Source organism: Scyliorhinus torazame, chromosome 8 (assembly GCF_047496885.1).
Source record: "Scyliorhinus torazame isolate Kashiwa2021f chromosome 8, sScyTor2.1, whole genome shotgun sequence".
In the NCBI taxonomy this organism is placed as follows: Eukaryota; Metazoa; Chordata; class Chondrichthyes; order Carcharhiniformes; family Scyliorhinidae; genus Scyliorhinus; species Scyliorhinus torazame.
Window position 1 is genome coordinate 60,303,474 of NC_092714.1, and position 15,372 is coordinate 60,318,845.

The window sequence follows — 15,372 nt, forward strand, 5'->3', positions numbered from 1 at the left end:
GGGTCTGGCGGAACGGAGAATCCTGCCCATAGATTTTAGAAAAAAATTAACCCTTATAATTCCCTCATTCACTAAGCTCTTGGCTTCACTTTCTAAGACCTCATGGAGCACTCAAGGCTGCAAATCTCTCCCTAAACGCACTGTCGATGCATCTACAACAAAAGGTGCTCCTTTCTGGCCCTGCCCCATGACATCCTGGCAGTGCCCTGCCCTGTCTTCGACCACCGGGGGCTCCAATGGCCTCTGTGCCCACCTCGCGTGGTCATCACATCTGGTCTCCGTTGATGGAGATTAGTGGTGATTCCCACCGGCCTCACAGTTCACCACTGGGGATAAAGAATTCCGGGAGATGGGAGACTCCAGCTTAAAATAGGCTGAGCATATTTAAATGCTTATTTAAGTATGCTCACCTGGATCATACCCAGCCAGGGCATGAACCAGATTGTGCAGTGGGCCGGACCCATAGTGCTCCGTTCGGCGTCCAGCGCAGACTCCGTTTAGGGGCTCTCCTGCAATTCCAGGAATAGTGGGATGTGCGCCATGTGCAACGCGGGTGGAGATTCCTCCCCTAGCCCTGTGTCACTCACCTCCAAAGTAAGCACCATTAGAAAGGTGCTTTTGATAATATGTTGTCTCTACTGAAACGATACCAGATTCAATGAAGAACATTCTGTCTGCCGCAGCACCCTCTCTTATTATCACGTCGTCCTTCATAAAGACTTCATAATTCAGATTTGTGATAATACCTTTCACAAAATTAGGATCTGCATTTTGGAACATTGGCACATTTTGGACCAGACCTCTGCACATGAAAGTTAGAACATCCTGTAACAAAATAACAAGTCAAACAACACTCGCTTACAAACCACTGTATTTCAAAAAGAGATGCGTAGAAAAAAATCTTGACTGGCAACTTGATGGCGAACTGGATTTTCATTATGAACCTGAGAGTTGCCTGACATTTAAACCTGCCTGCTGTAGTCGGATTGCTTTAGCATGATGATGGAACAAAACCCCAAAATGCATAGACATATTACTTGTTTTTAAAAACGGACATAAAGCCAAAGATGGCTGAGGATGTAAATTCTGAGAATGTACAATTTAGTGACTGTCTAAGACTTTCCTGTGTGGGTGATACTAAGAGAGAGCAATGGAATGTCCGACCCTTTCTCTGACAGACATTTCAAAGGAAAAAGCCATGCAAATGTGAATTGCCATCTCCTATGGAGATAATTGACGCTGACTATCATCTCAGCAGGAATGATATCCTGTCAGCAATGTTTTGTAGGTGTCCCCTTCACAGAAATGCACAAAGGACTGGGATAAAAATCTAGCTGCAAAACCTGGTGTGTCAGAGTGTGTGACACAGAAATAAAAATAGAAAGCAACAGTCACCCTTGCTCTGGCAAGTAAAAAATAAAAGTCTCACTCTTTCTGATTGGTGAAGACAACCAAGTCAGCAAAGCCATAGTTGAAAAGGAAGCAGGACAATTCCTCTCAGTTAACCTGCAGAACCAGGGGCGAGATTCTCCGACCCCCCGCCGGGTCGGAGAATCGCCGGGGGCTGGCGTGAATCCCGCCCCCGCCGGTTGCCGAAGTCTCCTGCACCGGCGATTCGGCGGGGGCAGGAATCGCGGCGCGCCGGTTGGCGGGCCCCCACGCGCGATTCTCCGGCCCGGATGGGCCGAAGTCCAGCCGCTAAAATGCCTGTCCCGCCGGCGTAAATTAAACCACCTACCTTACCGGCGGGATAAGGCGGCGCGGGCGGGCTCCGGGGTCCTGGGGGGGGCGCAGGTCGATCTGGCCCCGGGGGGTGCCCTCACGGTGGCCTGGCCCGCGATCGGGGCCCACCGATCCGCGGGCGGGCCTGTGCCGTGGGGGCACTCTTTCCCTTCCGCCTCCGCCACGGTCTCCACCATGGCGGAGGCAGAAGAGACTCCCTCCACTGCGCATGCATGCGTGGGAAGCTGTCAGTGGCCGCTGTCGCTCCCGCGCATGCGCCGCCCGGAGATGTCATTTCCGCTCCAGCTGGCGGGGCACCAAAGGCCTTTTCCGCCAGCTGGTGGGGCGGAAATTCGTCCGGCGCGGACAAATTTGTGCTCATTTTCCAAGTATAAATATGTGAATACATATTCTTTCGCATCTGTTGGTCACCAAAAACATTTGTGAATTTTTTTCTGTTACCAGATAACCATACACTCGTTCTAGTAATACTTGGGCCAGGAACACAACAATATTGTCTCTTGAAAGGAGAGGATTTGAAGGAACTCTGAACAGATTAATTGTAGCCCTTACAAGTCCCTAAGATATTAAATAAATCATAAACCATACATCATACTTTAATCTTTTTTGCTTATTTAAAATGAAATTTGCTGAACCAAATGATGACCACCATAAGTCACCTTCTGTCTGAAACTATAAGGTAAACCACTAAGGTATTAAATGGATTGTACTGGAGACATGCCCTGACATGTTGCTCAGGTAATCATGTAATCTAACACCTGGGACTGTCAAGGCGGAATGGAAAAAATAATTATTTAAAGGAAATGGATGTAATTTGTACATCATTTGCACAGCGGTTAGCATTCTTGCCACACAGGTCCAGGGACCTGGGTTCAATTCTGGCCTCGGGTGACTGGATGGAGTTTGCACTTCCTCCCTGTGTCTGCGTGGGTTTCCTCCGGGTGCTCCGGTTTCGTCCCAAAATCCAAAGATGTGCAGGTTAGATGGATTAACCATGCTAAACTGCCCCCCATTAGTGTCCAAAAGGTTAGATGGGGTTGCTGGGTTCGGGGATAGGGTGGAGGTGTGGGCTTGGGTAAGGTGCTCGTTCCAGGGGCTGATGCTGACTCAATAGGCCGAATGGCCTCCTTCTGCACTGTAAATTCTATGATTCTATACACCTTTATTAACCTACCCTTCTAGCAGAATCTGTGGCTCTATGAAGACAATCAGCTGGAGTCTCTGCTGTTGGGATTCCCCATTGAGCTGGCAGCGCACCCGCGCCTGGGAATTTCCTGACAGCGTGGGGCTGTCCACAATGCAAAACCCCATTGACCGGCTGTGGGAAGGGGACGGAGAATCCCGCTGCCGGCGGGGGCGTGCTGCAGAGAATCACGCCCAAGAGCTATCTGGAATAGGGTCATCAGAATGGATGACGACTCTTCCAAAGGCTATTGACTGGGACATTATAAATCATTGATTCACCGAGTGTCATTAAGACAGAGAAAGATAGGTTCTTGATTAATAAGGGGATCAGGATTGATGAGGAGAAGGCAAGAGAATGGGGATGAGAAAAATATCAGCCATGATTGAATGGCGGAGCAGACTCGATGGGCCGAGTGGCCTAATTCTGCTCCTATGTCTTATGGTCTTATAGGAAACAATACAAAAGCCAAAGCCAGTTGGAGACACAAGATATACATCCCTTTCTGAAATCATGCTGGAGGAAGGTCACATTACGTGAGCGACCATTTTGAAATCTCTATACACCGTTGAGAACTCAGAAGTAAGCCAATATATTGATTTATCTACAACTGTGAAACTCCAGCAGCAGGACTCCAAGCTAATCAAGCAGCCTTCCCAGAAACAAGCTAAGGCCAGGATTTTCTGCCCCCCCCGCCCCCCCAATTTTGGGGGTGTGAATGGCAGAGGAGGTCAGATAATCAAGCGGGAGTCCCAATTTCTCCGCTCGACTGTCCCCGTCCCTTGTCAATGTCATACCGGGAGGGGTAGGAGTTCCGCGGTGTGGGGGGATTTATAGCTTTTACATTGGAGCTTTTGCAGTTAAAAGCCGAAGTTGTGTGACATAGTGGATCCCACCTCTTAGATTATTTTTTGACAGTGTCTCAAAATATGGCGGGGGGGGGAACTATTTAACAACATGGATGAACTGTAAATGGCTTTACCATTGTAGCCAAAAATGAATACGGAACAAGGTAAATGAGCCTGTTGAAATCGGCCGATACGATATTTTGGGCATCACAGTGACGTGGCTACAAGTGGATCAGGGCTGGGATCTAAATATACAAGGGTATGTGTCCTATTGAAAGGACAGGCAGATGGGCAAAGGGGGCGGCGTTGCATTGTTAGTAAGGAATGAAGTTAAATCGATAGTAAGGACCGATATAGGATCAGGAGGCATAGATTCTCTGTGGGTAGAGTCGAGGAATCACAAAGGTAATAAGACCCTGATGGGAGTTATGTACAGGCCCCCTTGCAGTAGTCAGGATGTGGGGCAGAATATAAATCAGGAGATAGAGAAAGCATGTAAAAAAGGCAACATCACAATAATCATATGCAGGTGCACTGGGAAAATCAGGTTGGTAGTGGATCCCAAGAAAAGGAATTTGTGGAATGACAAAGATATGGGGCTGGATTCTCTGCTCCCTGAGGCTGAAATCGCGTTCGGCGAGGGGGCGGAGAATCCCCGATGATGGCAAAATTGGGGGCGGTGCCGCTTTCGCGATGCTCCGCCCTTGAAAAGCAGCGTACTCTAGGAGTCCGCCGCGCCACGAATCCACAGCCTCAGGACATTGCCTGAGGCCCGCCCCACGATGTTCGGTCCCCGACCGGCCGAGTTCCCGACGCTGTGGGACACATATGGGGCGAAATTCTCCTACCCGCCCCGCCACATTTCTGCCCTGACCGGCCGGCGGGAGTCTCCGTAACACCGGCCGGTCAATGGGGTTTCCCATTGTGGGGCAGCCCCACGCCGTCGGGAAACCCCCCGGCGCCGGCAAAACGGAGACTCCCGCCGGCGGAGAATGACGCCCATGGTCTCACCCGTCGGCTGTGGACTGAGTCCGGCACCGCAAGAGTCTGGGAGGGCTGATCCTCGGGCAAGGGGGGCTTCATTCGGGGTTGGGAGCACTGTGGGCGGGCGCTCTGGGGCCCGCGAGGGACCGAAGGAGGGTACTATTTTCGCGGTCCGGGTTCGCGGGCTGAGTACGCCATGAAGCACGGTGAGGCACGGACCTGGAAATGCTCAGGGCCCTATCAGCAGCTAGAGCTGGGAGCTCTACACTGCCTCCCTGATAGCCCCCAGCAAAATGGCGACTCAGTGGCCATTTTGCACCAGTTTTCCTGGCGTACAACACCACCGTTTTCACGCCGGCGTGGGGACTTAGTCTCCCATACGGAGAATCCAGCCCATATTTTTGTTGGAGCAGTTTGTGACAGAGCCTACTAGAGAACAGGCAATTCTGGATTTGGTGATGTGTAATGAAGCAGACTTGATTAGGGAACTTAAGATGAAGGAACCCTTAGGGAGCAGTGACTGCAATATGATAGAATTTACCCTGCAGTTTGAGAGGGAGAAGCTGGAATCAGATGTAACGGTATTACAATTAAATAAGGGTAATAACAAAGACATGAGGGAGGAACTGGCCAGAGTTGATTGGAAAAGGAGCCTAGCAGGGAGTTTTGGCGGGTTATTCGGGAGGCACAACAGAAATTCAACCGAAGGAGGAGGAAACATGCTAAGGGGAGGACAAGGCACCCATCCATGGTTGCTGGAAGTCAAGGACAGCATAAAAGCAAAAGAAAAAGCATACAAACTGGCGAGAATTAGTGGGAAGCCAGAGGATTGGGAAGCCTTTTAAAGCAAGCAGAGGACAAGTAATAAAGCAATAAGGGGAGAGAAGATGAAAAAAGGGTGCAAGCTAGATAGTAATCTAAAAGAAGATAGGAAGAGATTTTTCAATATATAAAAGGTAAGAGAGAGGTAAAAATAGACATTGGACCACTGGAAAATGTGACTGGAGAAGTAATAATAGGAAACAAAGAAATGGCAGAGTAACTGCTTTGTAGTTACTTTGTATCAGTTTTCACGGTGGAGGACACCAGTGGGATGCCAGAGCTCCAGGAAAGGTGCAGAGGTGAGTGCAGTGGCCATCACTAAGGAGAAGGTTCTGGGGAAACTGAAAGGGCTGAAGGTGGATAAATCACCTGGACCGGATTGATTACACCCCAGGATTCTAAAAGAGATAGCTGAGGAGATTGTGGAGGCATTGGTGGTGATCTTTCAGGAATCACTGGAGGCAGGAAGGGTCCCAGAGGACTGGAAAGTGGCTAATGTAACACCGCTGTTTAAGAAGGGAGGGAGACAGGAGATGGGAAATTATAGGCCGGTTAGCCTGACTTTGGTCATTGGTAAGATTTTAGAGTTGTGGTAAACCACTGTTGCACCTGTATTAGGTGATGTACGGTAGGACAGGTTCGCCGGTAGTCACTGCCTGTATAAATATGCGTGTCCTCCAGCCAGCAGCCATTTCGCCAGCTGCTGTGGGAGGCCACACACCTGATAGCAATAAAGCCTCAGTTGGATTCAACTATTGTCTTTTGTCCAATTGATCATTCCTCAAGAGTCTATTATCAAAGATGAGATCGTGGAGTACTTGGAAGTGCATAATAAAATAGGCAGGTCATGTCTGACAAATCTGTTTGCGTTCTTTGAGGAGGTAACAAGGAAGTTAGACAAAGGAGAACCAGTAGACATGATTTATTTAGATTTCCCGAAGGCCTTTAACAAGGTGCCGCACATGAGACTGTTAAATAAGTTAAGAGCCCATGGTGTTAAGGGTAAGATCCTAGCATGGATAGAGGATTGGCTGACTGGCAGAAGGCAGAGAGTGGGGATAAAGGGGTCTTTTTCAGGAAGGCAGCCGGTGACTAGTGGTGTGCCACAGGGGTCAGTGCTGGGACCACAACTTTTCACAATATACATTAATGATCTGGAAAAAGGAACTGAAGGCACTGTTGCTAAGTTTGCAGATGATACAATGATCTGGGGCAAAATTCTCCCCCAACGGCGCGATGTCCGCCGACTGGCGCCAAAGACGGCGCCAATCAGGCGGGCATCGCGCCGGCCAAAAGGTGCGGAATGCTCTGCATCTTTGGCGGCCTAGCACCAACATTGAGGGGCTAGGCCGACGCCGGAGGGATTTCCTCCCCGGCAGCTGGCGGAAATGGCGTTTGTTGCCCCGCCAGCTGGCGCAGAAATGCGGCGCATGCGCGGGAGCGTCAGCGGCCGCTGTCAGTTTCCCGGCGCATGCGCGAGAGCGTCAGCGGCCGCTGTCAGTTTCCCGCGCATGCGCAGTGGGGAGTCTCTTCCGCCTCCGCCATGGTGGAGGCCGTAGCGGAGGCGGAAGGGAAAGAGTGCCCCCACGGCACAGGCCCGCCCGCGGATCGGTGGGCCCCGATCGCGGGCAGGCCACCGTGGGGGCACCCCCCGGGGTCAGATCGCCCCGCGCCCCCCCCAGGACCCCGGAGCCCGCCCACGCCGCCTGGTCCCGCCGGTAAATACCAGGTTTGATTTACGCCGGCGGGACTGGCAATTTCTGGGCGGGACTTCGGTCCATCCGGGCCGGAGAATTGAACAGGGGGTCCCGCCAACCGGCGCGGCCCGATTCCCGCCCCATCTCCGGTACCGGAGACTTCGGCGGGGGCGGGGGCGGGATTCACGGCGGCCAACGGCCATTCTCCGACCCGGCGGGGGGTTGGAGAATGACGCTCCTGTAGAGGGACAGATAGTATTGAGGAAGCATAGGGGCTGCAGAAGGATTTGGACAGGCTAGGAGAATGGGCAATGAAATGGCAGATGAAATACAATGTGTAAAAGGGTGAGGTTATGCACTTTGGAAGGAGGAATGGAGGCATAGACAATTTTCTGAATGGGAAAATGCTTAGGAAATCAGAAGCGCAAAGGGACTTGGGAGTCCTTGCTCATGATTCTCTTAAGGATAGCATGCAGGTTCAGTCGATAGTTAAGAAGACAAATATAATGTTAGCATTCATGGTCTCACCCCATTTGGAGTACTGAGAGCAGTTTTGGGCCCCGTATCTAAGTAAGGATGTGCTGGCCTTGGAAAGGGTCCAGAGGAGGTTCACAAGAAAGATCCCTGGAATGAAGAGCTTGCCGTAAGAGGAACGGGTGAAGGGAGACTTCAACTTCCTCAATATTGACTGGGACTCCCTTAGTGCCAGGGGCTTAGACGGGGCAGAGTTTGTAAGGAGCATCCAGGAGGGCTTCTTAAAACAATATGTAGACAGTTCAACTAAGGAAGGGGCTGTACTGGACCTGGTATTGGGGAATGAGCCAGGTCAGGTGGGAGAGGTTTCAGTCGGGGAGCATTTCGGGAACAGTGACCAAAGTTCAGTAAGTTTTAAAGTGCTGGTGGACAAGGATAAGAGTGGTCCTAGGGTGAATGTGCTAAATTGGGGGAAGGCTAATTATAACAATATTAGGCGGGAACTGAAGAACCTAGATTGGGGGCGGATGTTTGAGGGTAAATCAACATTTGACATGTGGGAGGCTTTCAAGTGTCAGTTGAAAGGAATTCAGGACCGGCATTTTCCTGTGAGGAAGAAGGATAAATACGGCAATTTTCGGGAACCTTGGATAACGAGAGATATTGTAGGCCTCATCAAAAAGAAAAAGGAGGCATTTGTCAGGGCTAAAAGGCTGGGAACAGACGAAGCCTGTGTGGAATATAAGGAAAGTAGGAAGGAACTTAAGCAAGGAGTCAGGAGGGCTAGAAGGGGTCACGAAAAGTCATTGGCAAATAGGGTTAAGGAAAATCCCAAGGCTTTTTACACGTACATAAAAAGCAAGAGGGTAGCCAGGGAAAGGGTTGGCCCACTGAAGGATAGGCAAGGGAATCTATGTGTGGAGCCAGAGGAAATGGGCGAGGTACTAAATGAATACTTTGCATCAGTATTCACCAAAGAGAAGGAATTGGTAGATGTTGAGTCTGGATAAGGGTGTGTAGATAGCCTGGGTCACATTGAGATCCAAAAAGACAAGGTGTTGGGCGTCTTGAAAAATATTAAGGTAGATAAGTCCCCAGGGTCTGATGGGATCTACCCCAGAATACTGAAGGAGGCTAGAGAGGAAATTGCTGAGGCTTTGACAGAAATCTTTGGATCCTCAGTGTCTTCAGGTGATGTCCCGGAGGACTGGAGAATAGCCAATATTGTTACTCTGTTTAAGAAGGGTAGCAAGGATAATCCAGGGAACTACAGGCCGGTGAGCCTTACGTCAGTGGTAGGGAAATTACTGGAGAGAATTCTTTGAGACAGGATCTACTCCCATTTGGAAGCAAATGGACGTATTAGTGAGAGGCAGCATGGTTTTGTGAAGGGGAGGTCGTGTCTCACTAACTTGATAGAGTTTTTCGAGGAGGTCACAAAGATGATTGATGCAGGTAGGGCAGTGGATGTTGTCTATATGGACTTCAGTAAGGCCTTTGACAAGGTCCCTCATGGTAGACTAGTACAAAAGGTGAAGTCACACGGGATCAGGGGTGAGCTGGCAATGTGGATACAGAACTGGCTAGGTCATAGGAGGCAGAGAGTAGCAATGGAAGGATGCTTTTCTAATTGGAAGGCTGTAACTAGTGGTGTTCCGCAGGGATCAGTGCTGGGACCTTTGCTGTTTGTAGTATATATAAATGATTTGGAGAAAAATGTAACTGGTCTGATTAGTAAGTTTGCAGACGACACAAAGGTTGGTGGAATTGCGGATAGCGATGAGGACTGTCAGAGGACACAGCAGGATTTAGATTGTTTGGAGACTTGGGCGGAGAGGTGGCAAATGGAGTTTAATCCGGACAAATGTGAGGTAATGCATTTTGGAAGGTCTAATGCATGTAGGGAATATACAGTGAATGGTAGAACCCTCAAGAGTATTGAAAGTCAGAGAGATCTAGGTGTACAGGTCCACAGGTCACTGAAAGGGGCAACACAGGTGGAGAAGGTAGTCAAGAAGGCATACAGCATGCTTGCCTTCATTGACCGGAGCATTGAGTATAAGAATTGGCAAGTCATGTTGCAGCTGTATAGAACCTTAGTTAGGCCACACTTGGAGTATAGTGTTCAATTCTGGTCGCCACACTACCAGAAGGATGTGGAGGCTTTAGAGAGGGTGCAGAAGAGATTTACCAGAATGTTGCCTGGTATGGAGGGCATTGGCTATGAGGAGCGGTTGAATAAACTCGGTTTGTTCTCACTGGAATGACGGAGGTTGAGGGGTGACCTGATAGAGTTCTACAAAATTATGAGGGGCATAGACAGAGTGGATAGTCAGAGGCTTTTCCCCAGGGTAGAGGGGTCAATTACTAGGGGGCATAGGTTTAAGGTGCGAGGGGCAAGGTTTAGAGTAGATGTACGAGGCAAGTTTTTTACACAGAGGGTAGTGGGTGCCTGGAACTCGCTACCGGAGGAGGTGGTGGAAGCAGGGATGATAGTGACATTTAAGGGGCATCTTGACAAATACATGAATAGGATGTCAATAGAGGGATACGGACCCAGGAAGTGTAGAAGATTGTAGTTTAGTCGGGCAGCATGGTTGGCATGGGCTTGGAGAGCCGAAGGGCCTGTTCCTGTGCTGTACTTGTCTTTGTTCTTTGTTCTTTGACTCTGGGTCTGTACCCGTTGGAGTTTAAGGATGGGGGGGGGGATCTTATTGAAACTTACAGGATACTGCGAGGCCTGGGTAGAGTGGATGTGGAGAGGATGTTTCCACTTGTAGGAAAAACTAGAACCAGAGGACACAATCTCTGACTAAAGGGATGATCCTTTAAAACAGAGATGAGGAGGAATTTCTTCAGCCAGAGGGTGGTGAATCTGTGGAACTCTTTGCCACAGAAGGCTGTGGAGGCCAAATCATTGAGTATATTTAAGACCAAGATAGATAGGTTCTTGATTAATAAGGGGATCAGGAGTTATGGGGAGAAGGCAGGAGAATGGGGATGAGAAAAATATCAGCCATGATTGAATGGCAGAGCAGATTCGATGGGCCGAGTGGCCTAATTCTGCATCTATGTCTTATGGTCTTATGGACTCAGAAAAGTACTTTTGTATTTTCAAATACAAAGAATTGATTTTTTTAAAAACAAAGTATTTTATGTTCTTTGCATATTTAAAACTTACTATTTCCTTGAAGTTCACCATTCTACATGCATTTTGTCACAGGTTAATAATACCTCTTTCAGATATTCTGTCATCTCAGAAAAAATCCCTTCTTGATCAAACCATTTCCCGTTAAAACGTTCTCTATAATAGTTTGAAATCTTCATCCGTAGTTCCCGAGGCAATCTCCGATTCTTTGTGTACTCTTCTACTTGGCACAGCTAAATTACAAAAGAAAAACCCTAATCTATTAGTTAAACACTTCAATTGTTTTAAAAAGCCATTAACTACAGCCTTTTGTAGTGCATGCCTGCACTTGAGCACATTTTGCCTAATAAAATTCTTCACATTTTTTATGGATGTAACAAGATTTGCAATGATGGTTTATGTAATATATTTTAACTCTCAGCAGAGACTTGATGATGAGTCTCAGTGAAAATTTGCACCTGATGCTTATGGTTAAAAGAGAAAGATAATACCTTGTATAAATCTGGGGTGTCATTCTCCGACCCCCCAGCGTTGGCCACCGTGAATCCCGCCCCCGCCGGTTGCCGAAGTCTCCGGTACCGGATATTCGGCGGGGGCGGGAATCGGGCCGTGCCGGTTGGTGGGCCCCCCCGCTGGATTCTCCGGCCCGGATGGGCCGAAGTCCCGCCGATAAATTGCCTGTCCCGCTGGCGTAAATTAGAGTACCTATTTACCGGCGGGACAAGGCGGCGTGGGCGGGCTCTGGGGTCCTGGGGGGGGCGCGGGGTGATCTGACCCCGGGGGGTGCACCCACGGTGGGCTGGCCCACGATCGGGGCCCACCGATCCGCGGGCGGGCCTGTGCCGTGGGGGTACTATTTCCCTTCCGCCTCCGCCATGGTCTCCACCATGGCGGAGGCGGAAGAGACTCTCCCCACTGCGCATGCGCGGGAAACTGTCAGCGGCCGCTGACGCTCCTGCGCATGCGCCGCCCCGACATGTCATTTCCGCGCCAGCTGGCGGGGCAACAAAGGCCGTTTCCGCCAGCTGGCGGGGCGGAAATCCCTCCGGCGCCGGCCTAGCCCCTCAATGTTGGGGCTCGCCCCCCAAAGATGCGGAGCATTCCGCACCTTTGGGGCGGCACGATGCCCGTCTGATTGGCGCCGTTTTGGGCGCCAGTCGGCGGACATCGCGCCGTTTGGGGAGAATTTCGCCCCTGATATTGATTGTCATTGAAATACTCTGGTATCACTGCCAAATAAGTCAACGGCCGGAATTCTCTGGTCCTGCCGCCAGAGCATCCCTGCCAGTGAATTTTATAGGTGGCAGGCAGCACTGATGTCAGGAGGTGGTAACTTACCCTTGCAGCTCGTTGGAGGTCGTTGGTCTTTATGTGACATTGGACGGCAATCCTCCTTGTCGTGCTGCCACACTGACAGCCGCTGCCACTGCCTTCCAGACGGCTTTGCTGACCCAGCTGCTGGTTCTCCAACCCCCTCGGGGAGACATGGTGCCCGGCCTCTCATCCACAACGTCGAGAAGCCTTGTGAGGCCGCCATCCCCGAAGCGAGGAGCAGGTCAGCACGCTGCCATACTTGTGAGTTGACTGGGAGTGTGTGGTGAGAGAGCATTTAAAAGCAGCTCCCCCTTGTTTGCGGCGAGCAGCTGAGGCATGAGTCGGGTGAATTAGACGGTGAGGGAGCCAGTCATGTTGAGAATCTTGTGGGGGCTCATTTTTGGCACTAGGTGCCGTTGAATAAGGGCCGCAATTTCGCCAATGTGGCCGTCGTGAAACTCCCTGCCAAACACGCCCAAAACCGAACTTTAACTTTGGTCCTCTGAATTGCACCTATTGTCTTATTGAATATGTAACTGCTCTCAACCCACCCACTTCTGGGAAAGAAAATCAAAGGGCGCGATCTAACAGTCTGTTCTGGGTGGGATTAGAGGGGCGTTCCTGGCGCTATCTAATGGCACTATTTTTTTCAGGCCTAGTCGGGGAACGCCTCGTTGAGACCGCACACAGTCATAGTGCAGGAAGAAAATGGCGCCCCGATCACTCGACTTCTCCCAGACGCGAAACACCAATGCCCCAACTCACCCATTGAGGGGTCCTCCAGCCCCCACACCCCACTTCATAAAGGCAGGGTAGCACCGGGCTCGCTCCGCAGCACGGATAAAATGGCACCTGGGCACCCTGGTGCTGCCAGCCTGGCAGTGCCCTTGCCAGCCTGACAATGCCACCAGGGAACCTTGGCGGTGCCAAGATGGCACCCAGCTGGCACTGCCGAGGTGCCCATATGGCATTGCCAAGGTGTCATGCTGGTAGTGCCAAGATGCCCAGGTGGCATCAGTAGAGTCAGGGTACCACCCTGCCCAGAGGCCACCACCCAGGGACCTCCGACCGCCTGGGAGAACCCCCCAAGTGCCATTCCACCTGGTTCCTATTTGTGAGGAGCTGTGCTGAACGGTGCCAGCTGGGGTCTCCTCGGCATAGCCGGTAGATCCCGGGAGCTGGTTGGATCTGATGTCAGCAGAGTTTATGAGCTTTTAAGCTCACTTAATTCTGCAAGTCTGGCTTCTGTCCATTGTGGGATTTAACGAGATCTCGTAAGATGTAACGACCGTCGGGAAACCCGGAAGAGGCCTCTCGCGGGATCTACCGACCATATCCCATCCCAATTCCGGCGGGACGCAGCCAGTAAATCGTGTCCAAAATGAAGTCTGACAATCTTTTTCATCTGATAGAGCATTTCTGCTGGGCCCCTAGTCCCGAAATGAATTAAGTAACAGCCTTAAGTAAATCCTAGTCTCCATAGGGGCTGGTGTTTCTAAATCATCCTCTTATTTAGCAAACATGTTTGGAGCATAGGGTACTTCCAAATATCAATTTCCCAGTCGGGGCAGCACGGTAGCATTGTGGATAGCACAATTGCTTCACAGCTCCAGGGTCCCAGGTTCGATTCCGGCTTGGGTCACTGTCTGTGCGGAGTCTGCACATCCTCCCCGTGTGTGCGTGGGTTTCCTCCGGGTGCTCCGGTTTCCTCCCACAGTCCAAAGATGTGCAGGTTAGGTGGATTGGCCATGATAAATTGCCCTTAGTGTTGGGTGGGGTTACTGGGTTATGGGGATAGGGTGGAGGTGTTGACCTTGGGTAGGGTGCTCTTTCCAAGAGCTGGTGCAGACTCGATGGGCCGAATGGCCTCCTTCTGCACTGTAAATTCTATGATAAATTCTATGATATGACTAAAATCTGATTGGGAACAGCTACATTTAAATTTTAGATATTGGGCGCGATTTACACACCACGTTGTGCCAGTGGATTAGTGGGAGAGACCAAAAATATGTTTTGCTGACCGCTGAGCGGAGTGAGATGCACCCGACTCGCTGCGCCCGACATGATCGCAACGAGGGTGTGATCCAGATCTGCATATTTAAATGAGTTATTAAACTCATTTAAATAGGCGCAGTCCGTTCAAGGCCAGAGTCTCCTGGTTCCCAGTATTCACTGGCCCCCAACAGCGAAGCCTGAGGCAGATGCGAATTAGTACTGCCTCCAAAATATAAACCAGATGCGATGGCCACACCGAGGGGCTCAGAGGCCATTGGAGCCTTGGGTGGTCAGGGATAGGGCATGGTAGTGCTCTTGCAAAGCCAAGCTGGAAACCTGGCAATGGCCACCTGGCACTGCACTGGTGCCTGGGGAAGTGCCCAGTTGCAATGCCAAGGGACAGAGCCTAAGGTGCCAAGCCCAGGAAAGGGGGGGGTGAAGGAGCGCATTAAAGGGGTGCATAAAGAGGGGGCCTGAAGAGAGAAAGCCTGAAAGGGTGTATGAAAATTGGGAGCGTGAAAGGTGGGTATGAAGCCTGGGTATTGCAGCAAGGGTATGAAGGGGTGGGGTCATGAAGAAAGGGAGGAACTGAATGGGGTGGTGGCCTTATAGGTGGGGGGGGGGGGGGGGGGTGTTCTCAGCGACCCCATAGCGGGGATTGCTCACTTGGGAGTGGGAAGATGGCCCAATGCTGACAAGGATGGATGGGGTGAGGCTGTGTCACCCTCATGCCTGGGTGGTGTGGGAGGTTGGGGAGGTTACGTGGACTTTTAGTGATGGGGGGTGGGATTGTCCCTCTGGAGTCAAGGGCTGGCGTCTGCAGGGGGGGTCAAGATGTCTGTGGGTGCGGGGTGTGGATAGTGTCAACCTAACTTTGAGATCTTGGCACCCTTTAAAAATAGTGTCCGGATCTCTGAGGAGCCAGTGTTGCTGGAGTCTTTAGTTCCACTGAAGAAAAAATTGTAACTGTGGGCTGATTCAGTGAGAACCTCCTCAAGCTACAAATAAATGACTAAGTGTGTCTGCTTAGCGATTAGGATCGTGCCCAAACACCTGGCAGGAATTACCCCATGAAACCCGCCCAAAAAAACACTTACCGTAATTTTTTTAATGAATCGCACCCATCACTAAGATTGCTAGTTTACTCCAAATGAACTAAGAATA